Here is an 11265-nt window from a genome sequence, read left to right on the forward strand (position 1 = left end):
ACATATAAACAGATGATAACTCCTTTTCCATTAGAAAATTTTCTATAAACGCATTTATCAGACTCATGTATCCTGAATCCATTTGATAAAATAACTTTATCAAATTTCTCATGCCATTGTTTTGGCACTTGTTTAAGTCCATATAGTGACTTAATCAATTTGCAAACTTTATGCTCTTGTCCCTTCATGACAAAACCTTCAGGTTGTTCCATATAGATTTCTTCATCTAATTCACCATTTAAAAAGGTTGTCTTAACATCCATTTGGTGAATTTCAAACTTGTATATGGATGCCAATGCAATTAGTACCCTAATTGTAGCGATTCTAGCCACCGGAGCATAAGTGTCGAAGTAATCAATCCCTTCTTTTTGTGTAAAGCCCTTGGCTACTAACCTTGCTTTAAATTTATCAACAGTTCCATCAACTTTCATTTTCTTTTTGAAAATCCATTTACACCCTATTGTTTTAGAGCCGGGGGTAAGTTAACCAATTTTCAGGTTTTATTACCCATGATGGAATCCATTTAATCATTTATTGCCTCTTTTCAAAAGACAACATCTTGAGACTTCATTGCATCCTCATAAGTTTTAGGATCTGTCTCAATATTTAAAGCAACTAGTATTTGACCACTTTGACATTCTCTTGTACCTTCAACTAGGTACATAAAGAAATCTGGACCAAAATCCTTTACTATTCTCTTCCTCTTGCTCCTTTTAGACTCTTCATTTGGTACTTGAGTCAAATCACTGACCCCTCTTGAAGATCTAGATTTTTCAAAATTAGGAATTGAGGTGTACCTCTGTTCATCAAAAATGGCATCCCTTGATTCAATAATAGTGTTTAATTCTATTGAATCATTAGGTTCAACCACCATGAACCTATATGCCTTACTATGTAAAGCATATCCTAGGAAAATGCATTCAACACCTCTTTCTCCTAATTTCTTTCTTTTCGGTTCTGGGACTTTGACAATAGCCCTGTAGCCCCAAACCTTAAGATATGCCAAATTTGGTTTTCTCTTTTTCCAAAGTTCATACGGAGTTGTAGGGTTCTTTTTAGAAGGAACCCTATTTAAGATATGACCGGCTGTTAATAATGCTTCACCCCAAAAACCACTACTTAGTCCAGAATTGGATATCATAGCATTAACCATTTCCATTAAAGTCCTATTCTTCCTCTCAGCAATTCCATTTTGCTAAGGGGTATACGGTGCAGAGACTTCATGTATAATCCCTACAGTCTCAAAATATTCTGGATCATAAAACTCACCTCCTCTGTCAGATCTAAGACATTTTATTGTAGTCTTACACAAATTCTGTACTTCACTTTTATAAGTTTTGAAGTATTTCAAAACTTCATCTTTTGTATTCAAAAGATAAACATAACAGAATCTTGTATAATCCTCAATAAAGGTAACAAAATATTTCTTTCCTCCTCTTGTAGGAGTTCCATGGAGATCGCATACATCACTATGTACTAGATCCAGAATACTTGATGTTCTATTAATTTTAGGAAATGGCACTCTGGTTATTTTAGTAAGTATACAAGTTCTGCACTTGTCTATATCCTTTTTAACCCTTGGAATTAAATCCAGATTAACCATGTCATGCATTCTTCAAAAATTAACATGTCCTAATCTACTATGCCATAAAGAAAAGGAGTCAATCATATAAGCAGAAACTTCAGTCTTATTGATAATATTAGTAACAACATTCAACTTAAACATACCCTCATACAGATATTCCTTTCCCACAAAAATACCACCCTTAGTCAGAATAAACTTGTCTGACTCAAACACAAGTTTGAAACCAAACTTATTGAGAAGACCACCAAAAACAAGGTTCTTCCTAACTTCTGGAACATGATACACATCTGTCAAGTAGAGGAGAACTCAAGATGAACTTTTCCTTTTCCTTTCACAGCAGCAGTTGAAGCATTTCCCATATAGAGAATACTTCCATTATCCTCTGGTGCATAATCAGAGAACAGACCTTGATCTTTGCAGACATGTCTAGCTGCACCAGAGTCTATCCACCATACAGTATCATCTCCGAGGAGGTTTGCCTAAGAAATCATGGCAACAAACTTTTGCTTATCGGAACTTTCATTTGATTTCTCATCAGACTTCTTTTCCAGATGTCTACATTCCTTCTTGAAATGTCCCATCTTGCCACAGAAATGACAAGGACCCTTCTTCTTCTTATACTGGTGGTACTTGGTGGAGTCAGATTTTGAGTTCCACTTTCTCTTCCCTTTACCCTTTGCAGGATTATCATTCTGCTTAGAGTTTTGGCCTTCCTCTAATACCAGAACCTTAGAACCATCCATGCCTTCACGGCTTCTGTTATCATCTTCAATTTTCAGATGGCTTTCTAAGTCTGGAAGAGTAATTTCCTCTTTTTTGTGTTTAAGGCTCTTTCTGTAGTCTTTCCAGGAAGGAGGCAGTTTATCTATAATGGCCGAAACTATGATAGTTTCGTCCATTTTCATGTCATGTTGCTTGAATTGATTGAGAATCTACTTAATATCATGAAACTGCTCAATGACCTTCCTACTATCAACCATTGCATAACGAAAAAACTTACCTGCCAGGAATTTTTTACTGGTTGCATCCTCTACCATATATGTGGTCTCCAATGCATCCCAAACTTCTTTTGCAGACTGCTTGTCATGATACATGTCGAACAGAGTATCGGACATAGAATTGCAAATATGACCCTTGCAGCAATAGTCATCTTGTTCCCATTTCTGCCTGGTACGACTTTCAGCAAGCGTTTCATTTTCACGTTCTTCAGGCTTAGGAGTAGTGAGAACATAGACAACACTTAGTTGAGTCAATAGAAAGTGCAACTTCTTTTGCCAACGTTTGAAGTTTTCCATCAAACCATTCGAGTTTGGTAATGTCTGCAGCAAGCGCCTTGAGTGATTGTGCCATTTGAACAGAAATTTCGTCTTAAGATTGTTAGAACAGGAATTGGCTTGAACCTTCAAGGCGCGTTACAGAGTCTCTTTCCTTAAGACGAAATTCATCCTTACTTCCAGATGCAAATAGGTTGCAAACGAATTGTCTCCCAGGATACAATGAAGCCTCAAACTGTGTTGATTATCCTGGCTGCGTATTGCACAAACGAAGCCTAGAAACGATTTCAGAAAGCCTTTTGAAAACAAGAAAGCCAGTAGCAGAGAAATCTGTTTCCTGCAGCAAAACAGACTCTCTGCAAGATCACTCTGAGAATGAGGAGAAGAAGAGAATGTTTTTGGGATATATTCGCCACTAACGCCTCTACAGCCCACTGTCCATGCAGCGCGTACGCGTGCGCGCTCGAATGAAAGACCTCGCCCATACACGGTAGCTCGCACATACACCGTAGCAACCTTTTGTTTAATAACTTAAACTATAGATAGGGCTATATTAAATATACCAAAGTATATACTCCTACGTTTCCAATGTGGGACTATTCCCAACACCATTATGTTGAAAATCTCCAACAGTAAGTAAGTCCCCAAGGATAGAGAAACCAAAGCTGAAGAATGCAAAGGACTATCAACTGAAGAGAGAAAATGTAAATCATTCACCCACCTTGTGATATTATGCAAATATTAGAATCGAGCAGGTACGATTCAATGGAAGTGAATTGGAATCGTTGCAACCAATGGGATAAACCATTCAAATCTCAAAAGGAAATTTAGGATTTCGATCTTTACCTGAAACTTTACAAGTGCAAAGCCTCCATGCGATCTTAGCCCTTTGCAATGAGTCCCACGCACACATACACCTTTGTGTTCCCTTGAATGGAAGCTCCTCCACAATCAATTGGGTTTTGCCAAAACCCTTATCACAGATTGGTATAGAGGGAGACTTGAAAAGATAGAAAAACTCAACAAAATTATGTGAACATGTACTAGGATTTTCACATCATATCTATATATAACGTAAAACCTTAAAACTAAGTGATGGAGTAATTACCAAATTACCCTTGGGCTTTTCTAGTGAGAATCAGAATCCGATCCATAATCAAATTCTTTTTCCAACAGCAAAATGGTTGTATGGTTAAGAGAGGAACATAAATAATAACATGATTACGTGTTGTTCCAGATGTCAGGAGTTTCCCCCGGTCTTTGCAATAAAGTCTTCTTCAACCAAAAAAATAATAATAATAACATGATTACGAAGCCATCCATAGAAAGTTGCATGTTATAGCAAAATTGAATAGAGTAATAGTAAATTGAGAATGTGATATAGAATGATGGCTTAGAATCAATTTGAAGAAATATTATCAACGATGGAGATTGGAAAATAGTCAGTATGCAATCTCAATGGTCTAGTAGCCCAATAACGCTTAGAAATAGAACATGACAAAAATAAATGCCAATCAATCTCCTTTTACTTGTTGAAAAACACACACCATGGATCAATATGTAAAAAGGAAAAAACAGCCGCATTTTGATTTTAAGGCTACCGGTTGCAGCTTCCACAAAAAATGCTTGAACTTAGGCTTACATAAAGTCCTTAAAGAGTAGAACAGAAGAATAGTTATCTTCTCTTGTAACTGCACAGTGTTGTACTGCATCGTGCGGTGCAGCAGAGGTCATGTGGCATAGCGGGCCTCACATGGTGCACATGGCCTCTGCAGCCGCCACACGATGCAGTACAGTATCGTGCAGTTACTGCATAGGATAAAAATTCTAGAATAGGAGGAGTGCTGATTAACTCCAACAGATTGCTTTCAAAATAATTAAGATTTTCCTAATGTTGTTCCAAATCCACGAACCACATTTCTTAAACACCGATTGATCAATTAAAGATGAATGAAGGAAAAGAAGAACTTGCCATCCATACAACTTCATCTGGACTCTGGAAAAAATTCTTAACAATAAAAGAGAATTGGCTCTTGCAATAGAAGTGAAAGTTCCTAAACAAAGAGACTCAACCAAAGACATTAACTCGCAAATACTTATAGATGGAGTCACAATTACTATCATGAGTAGTTTTACTAAAGAAAATATCAATCTTATCATGATTAATTTGCTAACAAAAAAGATCCAAGAATAAATCCAGAATCTCCATATAATTGAAATATTATTTTTGGTTGCTCTACAAAATATGAGAGTATCATAAGTAAAAAAAACAAATAAGAAAAATCCGAAATTGGGCACCACAGTTTAGTACCACTAAACAAATTCAAATCTCTATATATAAGTCAGCCTAGATAAGCCTTCCAAAGCAATGATAAATAGAAGGGACTCTAAAGATACTAAGGCTTTCTTTGGTATGTTTTTTATTTTTGATTTTTGCCAATTTAACAAAAATCATTTGTGAAAACCATTTTTGATCAAAACATAAAAATCGTTTGGTAACCACTACACAGAATAGATTGCAAACAAAGAAATATGTTTGGCATATGTATGTGTATAATAGTTTTTTGAAGTGGGTGGTGGAGAGATGCCACCTTTACCCATCTTCTTTCCCAAAACATAAACCCAGAACCGAGTGGTTGGGTATCAATCTCTTTGGATTTTCCTTATTTTATTTTGGGATTTTGGGTTTAGATCACCCATCCATATGCGATTTAATCCCCTAAGATCCAGATCCGAAAGGTTTTTGCAAATCAAAATTAAATTAAAAATGTTCATTTCCACCCAAGATCACATTTTTATTGTCAGCGACACTCTCAAGTTCCTCGACCAACAGAAACTCGACGGTTTTCCGGCAAATGCTGACCTCTCACGGTGCTTTCTTGTCGGCAACAGTGCCAGGGGAATCTGGCCCACCACGCCGCATGTAGAGCCGGAAAGTTTGAATTACGGCAGGTGAGGGTGATCGGGCAAATATCGATACAATTCTTCTTCGGCGGTGAGGTAATAAGGTCAAGAAGAGAATCTTCGTTAACATTGTTGAATCTGTTCTCCTCTTCCTCCAGCAATTCATAGTGAACCGTTGACGCTAACCAAACAAAGCTTTTTTTTTTTTCTTTTTCTTTTTGGAGTTTCTTGTGTCTTGTTTTGGATTTTTCTCCATTTTTTCCTTCCATGCCCCAATAATTTTTTGGTTTGGGGATTGGAATTGTAACTTTGAAAGTTTGTTTCAGGGCGTTATTGCGCCGATTCTTGTAAAGTGTTGTGAAGATGTTTTGAGAATTCCAGGCCCTCTTTTCCCTCCACCTCTCTATCAGCCAAACAGGTCCGATTATGTTGATGGTTTCATTGATGACAGATCCTTTTTGAGAAAGGGAGGAGGTAATTAATAGATTCTAAACTAAATTCTGCGTTTTTATTACACTTCTGAATTCTGATCCGTAGAGTTAATTATCGGGAGCAGTAGTAATTCTTGAGATCAGATTGAAGAAGATGCCCACCGTGTCGTTGGCTATGACAGATTGGCTGTGGAAGGCGTTCTTGCCTGAAGGAGAAAACAGAGACCATGAAGCGGTGAACGCGACGGGGCCGAGGGCGGTGGATATAAGTGGAATGGAGTATCCGGAGACAGTGGTGGTGGTGGGAGGATTTGATCCGTTGCAGGATAGGCAGAGAGAGTACTATAAGTGGCTTAAGAGATCTGGGAAAGAAGTGAAGCCGATAGAGTATCCAAACGCAGTTCATGGGTTTTATTTGTTTCCTGAAATACCTGAATCTTCTCAGTTTATGAATGAGGTCAGGGATTTGTTTGTACTGCAGAAGAAGAAGAAGAAGAGGAAGAAGAAAGACGCAGCAGAGGAAGAACAACGAAGATGAAGACGGTCATTTCTAATTAAACAAGGAAATGACGTTCTTACCCTTTTATTTTGGGACCTATGAACATTGAACACGTGTTCATTAAAGTCTCCGAATAAATGGTCAAAAGCGATTTTTGGCCAAAAACCATAAAGGGCTTTTGATCTATTTTTGTTTTTATGATTTTTTTCAATCTTTTTTAAATAGAAACAGACTCCATAAACGATATCAAATGCAATAAAAAACGTTTTTTAAAGTAAAAATCAAAAATAAAAACTATACCAAAGATGGCCTAAGTAACCTTTGTTTTTTTTATAACAATAATCTATTAAATGTCTTTATGAACTTTTGAATGGATCTAATAAGATATATTTATGAGGGGCCAGCATTGACAAAATCGTCCCTATTAGATGGACCCCACTTGAGAGATGTTGAGGATGAAAAAGTCTGGATAATGCTAGCATTTCATTTTTCCAATTATAATTAAAAAAAAGGCTATTGTTTTTCTTTTTTTTTTTTTTTTTTTTTTGATGAAACAACAAAGTCTAATCACACAAACCACACACCAATCCCAAAAGGTTAACCGACTTTTGCGATCGTGAAATGACGGATATACACAGTACACACACTTCACACACACACACTTGATGTGGGACTAAACCCACACATCTTTTTTTCTTTTTCTTTTTTTTCTGATGAAAAAAAAAAAAGGCTATTGTTGCTTACACAGTTGCAGGTACTAGTTTGTGGCTTCTTGAGTTAAAATCAAGATTTAAAAACTCGAAATTGGATACGGGATCGGTCTCCATTGATTTCGAATCAAATCCCCTTGAAAATTGAAATCTAACAGGATTCGATCAAATTAGGCAAAATTTAATTAAAATCAGCATATGTAGAATCCGGGTTCATCGGAATTACTGAACCTAACCTCGTACGTCACTTCTCATCTCTATCTCTCTATCTCGATTTCTGTTCTCTCTATCTCTCTTTCTCGATTTCTATTGTCTCTATCTCTTAAAGTATTGTATTCTATCTTCACACAAACTCTCCAACTATGAACTTCATCTCCATATGTAATTGTAAAATTGTTGATCAATAGAAATGCATTCCATTGTGATTCATTATGGCTATGTTTGGATGTCAAGAAAAGCAAAAATTCAAAAAATTTTGAATCTGAGGAGAGACATTGTCCAGGGGAGAGATCGAGCTTCAAGAAATAGTGAATGGTCTTATTAATACACAAATGTATAACTCCCCAGGAATTTCAATTGTACTTATATTCATAACTGTAGAAATTGGGTTCAAGCTTAAAGGGACATTAACATTTGATGAACTAATCTAATATAAATTACTCTTACTCCTAAGAAAGATAAAATGCAAGTTTGTTTGATTTGACGAAAGGTCCTTCCTAGTCCTTTTGTTATTCTATTTATGCTTGGACGGTTTTGAAACCGACTCCCCATGTTCTTTGGTTAGCAGTTATAACTTCCTTCCTGACCGATCAAAACTACTCAAGTAACGACGTAGTGGATCAGCCATAATTGTCCAAATAGATGTGCACTTATACCCTGGCCAGGTTAGAACCGACCTAATTATCTTCATAATGTTCTGGGCCCAGATTTGGTTAGCCCTTTCATTGATCGAACTTAGGTTACAAACAATATCGTTCAAGCTCACAGCCAAGAATTATTTACTTTGGTGCACTCAAATTATTCCCTTCCTTCCGGGACTCAATCTCAAAGGATACCTTGATGGTACCATCGTTTGCCCTACAGATCCTGAAGTTCCCAGTCTGGCATCAACAAGACTCCACACTAATGAGTCTCCTCATTGCCTCCTTTTTGAAGTAATTCCTAGGATTCGCTTGCATCGGCCTACACATCTCCCTCAACTATCAAAATTCTCTCTTTGCATATGGCCCTTCAAGATACCTCTCACAAATCTGACGAACTTGTATCTCAATTTCTTCAACAACGATGTCGGGCGCCCTATTTCCTTGCAGGACTTCACTAATACACATTTTTCAAGCTCTCCGACATGACTTCCACTCTCTTATACCCACCTTAGAGGCTCACTCTAAACTCGTTTCATATTCAAAATTATTGGGACTTCTTCAAAGTCATGAATTTTTTATCAGCAACTCTCTTTAAAACCTCACGATCATTGGTCCAACCTCTACTACACCAGCCTCTGCCGATCTTGCACATCAGCCAGCTACGATCCCATTGTCTCCTCCTCGGACTCCCGTCCCATGGCTGTATATGTGGTTCCTCCCGTGGATGTGGCCATAGAGGCAGTGGCATCGTGGTCGCAGTGGTCGGTCCTATCAGCAGAATTCTCGTCAATGGTGCTCCATATGTAACTGTAACAAGCACTCCACTAACTAGTGATACTATCATCCTCTACCCACCCCTCCATTACTTTCCTTCCCTTCTTATCCTTTCCTCCCTACCTCTCCCTGTTCCCTACCCACTGTCCACTATACCACTGCCTCCCCATATCCCTACATCCCCGCTCCATCAACCTACTCCACCTAGTTCCTCGACACAGGTGCCACCCACCACATCACACTAAATCATTCCTCCCTCTCCAAGTAAGAACCCTACAATGGTGATGGACAGCTCCATGTTGGTAATGGTAAGGGTCTTCCTATTCAACATATTGGTTCTTCTCCTCTTCATTCCCCTTTTCGTTCTTTTCAATTGTCAATTATATTGTATGTTCCTTCAATTTCTAATCCATAATTATCTATTTAAAAGTTTTCTACTAATAATAATGTTTACTTTGAATTTCTCCCATCTCGTTTTGATGTAAAGGATCCTCTCACTTAGAAAACCTCCTCTCTAGTCTGAGTAGCGATGGTCTCTACAAGCTCCCTATCAGCCAATCATTCACAAGATCTGTCTCTCTTGCCGAATCCACCTCCACCGATGGCTGGCACCACTGTTTAGGTCACCCTAATACTCGTGTAATTCATCAAATAATAATCAACATTGCTTTCTCCAAATTGTGTATTGTTTATCATGCCTACCAGTTAGGCATATCGAGTCGTCTGTCTTTACATGCTTCTCCCTCCTGTAGTTCCCCCCTTAGATTGGGTTTTTAGTGATGTTTGGGGACTGGCCCCTATTTCTTCAATTATTGGACAAGTATTTTATCATATATCATGATGATTACACCAAATACTTGTGGTATTATCTCCTATACAACAAATCTAATGTCTTTACCATTTTCACACGATTTCAATCTCTCGTTGAACAACAATCTTATCATCAAATTAAGTCTGTTCAGATTGATTAGGGTGGGAAATTTTGTTCCCTCAAACCCATTTTTTACTAAAATAGGGATTTCTCACCTTGTCTCTTACCTTCACATGCATGAACAATAGGGTTTCATTGAACGCTGCCATCGACATATTATCAAAACCAGTCTCTCTCATTTAGCTCATAGTTAGGTGTCCCAACAATATTGACACTATGCCTATGAGACCGCAGTTTACTTGATCAACTGCATGCCCTCCCACGTTTCCTGTGGTGTCTCCCACTACCAATTAGTCTACCAAACTTCCCCTAATTATACCTTCTTCAAAATATTTGGGTGCCTCTATTTTCCTTTTCTCTGTCCATACAACTCTCATAAAATGGACTCTCGATCAACCCCATACGTTTTTCTAGGCTACAGTCCATCCCATGTTGGTTACTAGTGCATGGATCTCCAATCTCATCGCATCTACATAGCCCACCATGTTAGGTTTGATGAGACCAATTTTGCTTTCTCCCAAACCTCTATGCTTGGTTCTCCTTCTCCCTCTAATTCTTCTCTTTCTACGGTTGGGGTTCCCTTCCCATCCAAATATCTCCCCACTCTCCTTCCCCCACACCAACACCAGTATCTTCCTATCCCCTCTCCTCCCCAGTTGCTATTCTTTCCTCAATTCCACCACCCACACACCCTCCTCCTCTAGTACATCTCCCCCTCCAAACTCGACCCATTTATGATCTCTATTATCCGTTCCCACCCCCTCCCTCACATTATATCACACCTCTCACCCGTGCTTCTAGCACCCTCCCAACCCCTACCGATGCTAATAGTCCCCACCCAGCCCTTACTGGCACTACCACCCTCCTCTCAACCCCTTAATTACCTTCACCCCAACCCGCACCCATCCCATGGCTCTCCGCCATCATTCCCGCCCCCACTCACCTCGCCCCACTGCAGGCCAATCTTGCCACTAATAGTTTGGAACCCACCTACTACCCTCAAGTATAGCAATTCCCTGAATGGCGTCGAGCCATGTCTGATTAATTTAATGCACTGATGACTATGGTACTTGATCTCTTGTTCCTGTTCGACCACAGGCAAGTATGAATGTTGTAGGGTGCAAGGAGAGTCTATCACATCAAACAAAATGTTGTCGGCGCATTGGAACATCACAAAGCCCGTCTTGTGGACAAAGGCTTCCATTATCAACATGGGCTTGATTAAGCGTATATATTCAGCCCTGTGGTCAAACCAACTACCATATGGACCATTCTCTCCTTGGCTGTCTCTTAA

General features: G+C 38.6%; 1 pseudogene; it reads left to right on the forward strand.

Moving 5' to 3' along the window:
- The first annotated feature begins 5626 nt into the window (after window positions 1-5626).
- LOC122644841 lies at window positions 5627-6732 on the forward strand (annotated as a pseudogene).
- Window positions 6733-11265: the final 4533 nt, after the last annotated feature.

Source organism: Telopea speciosissima, chromosome 11, assembly GCF_018873765.1.
Source record: "Telopea speciosissima isolate NSW1024214 ecotype Mountain lineage chromosome 11, Tspe_v1, whole genome shotgun sequence".
In the NCBI taxonomy this organism is placed as follows: Eukaryota; Viridiplantae; Streptophyta; class Magnoliopsida; order Proteales; family Proteaceae; genus Telopea; species Telopea speciosissima.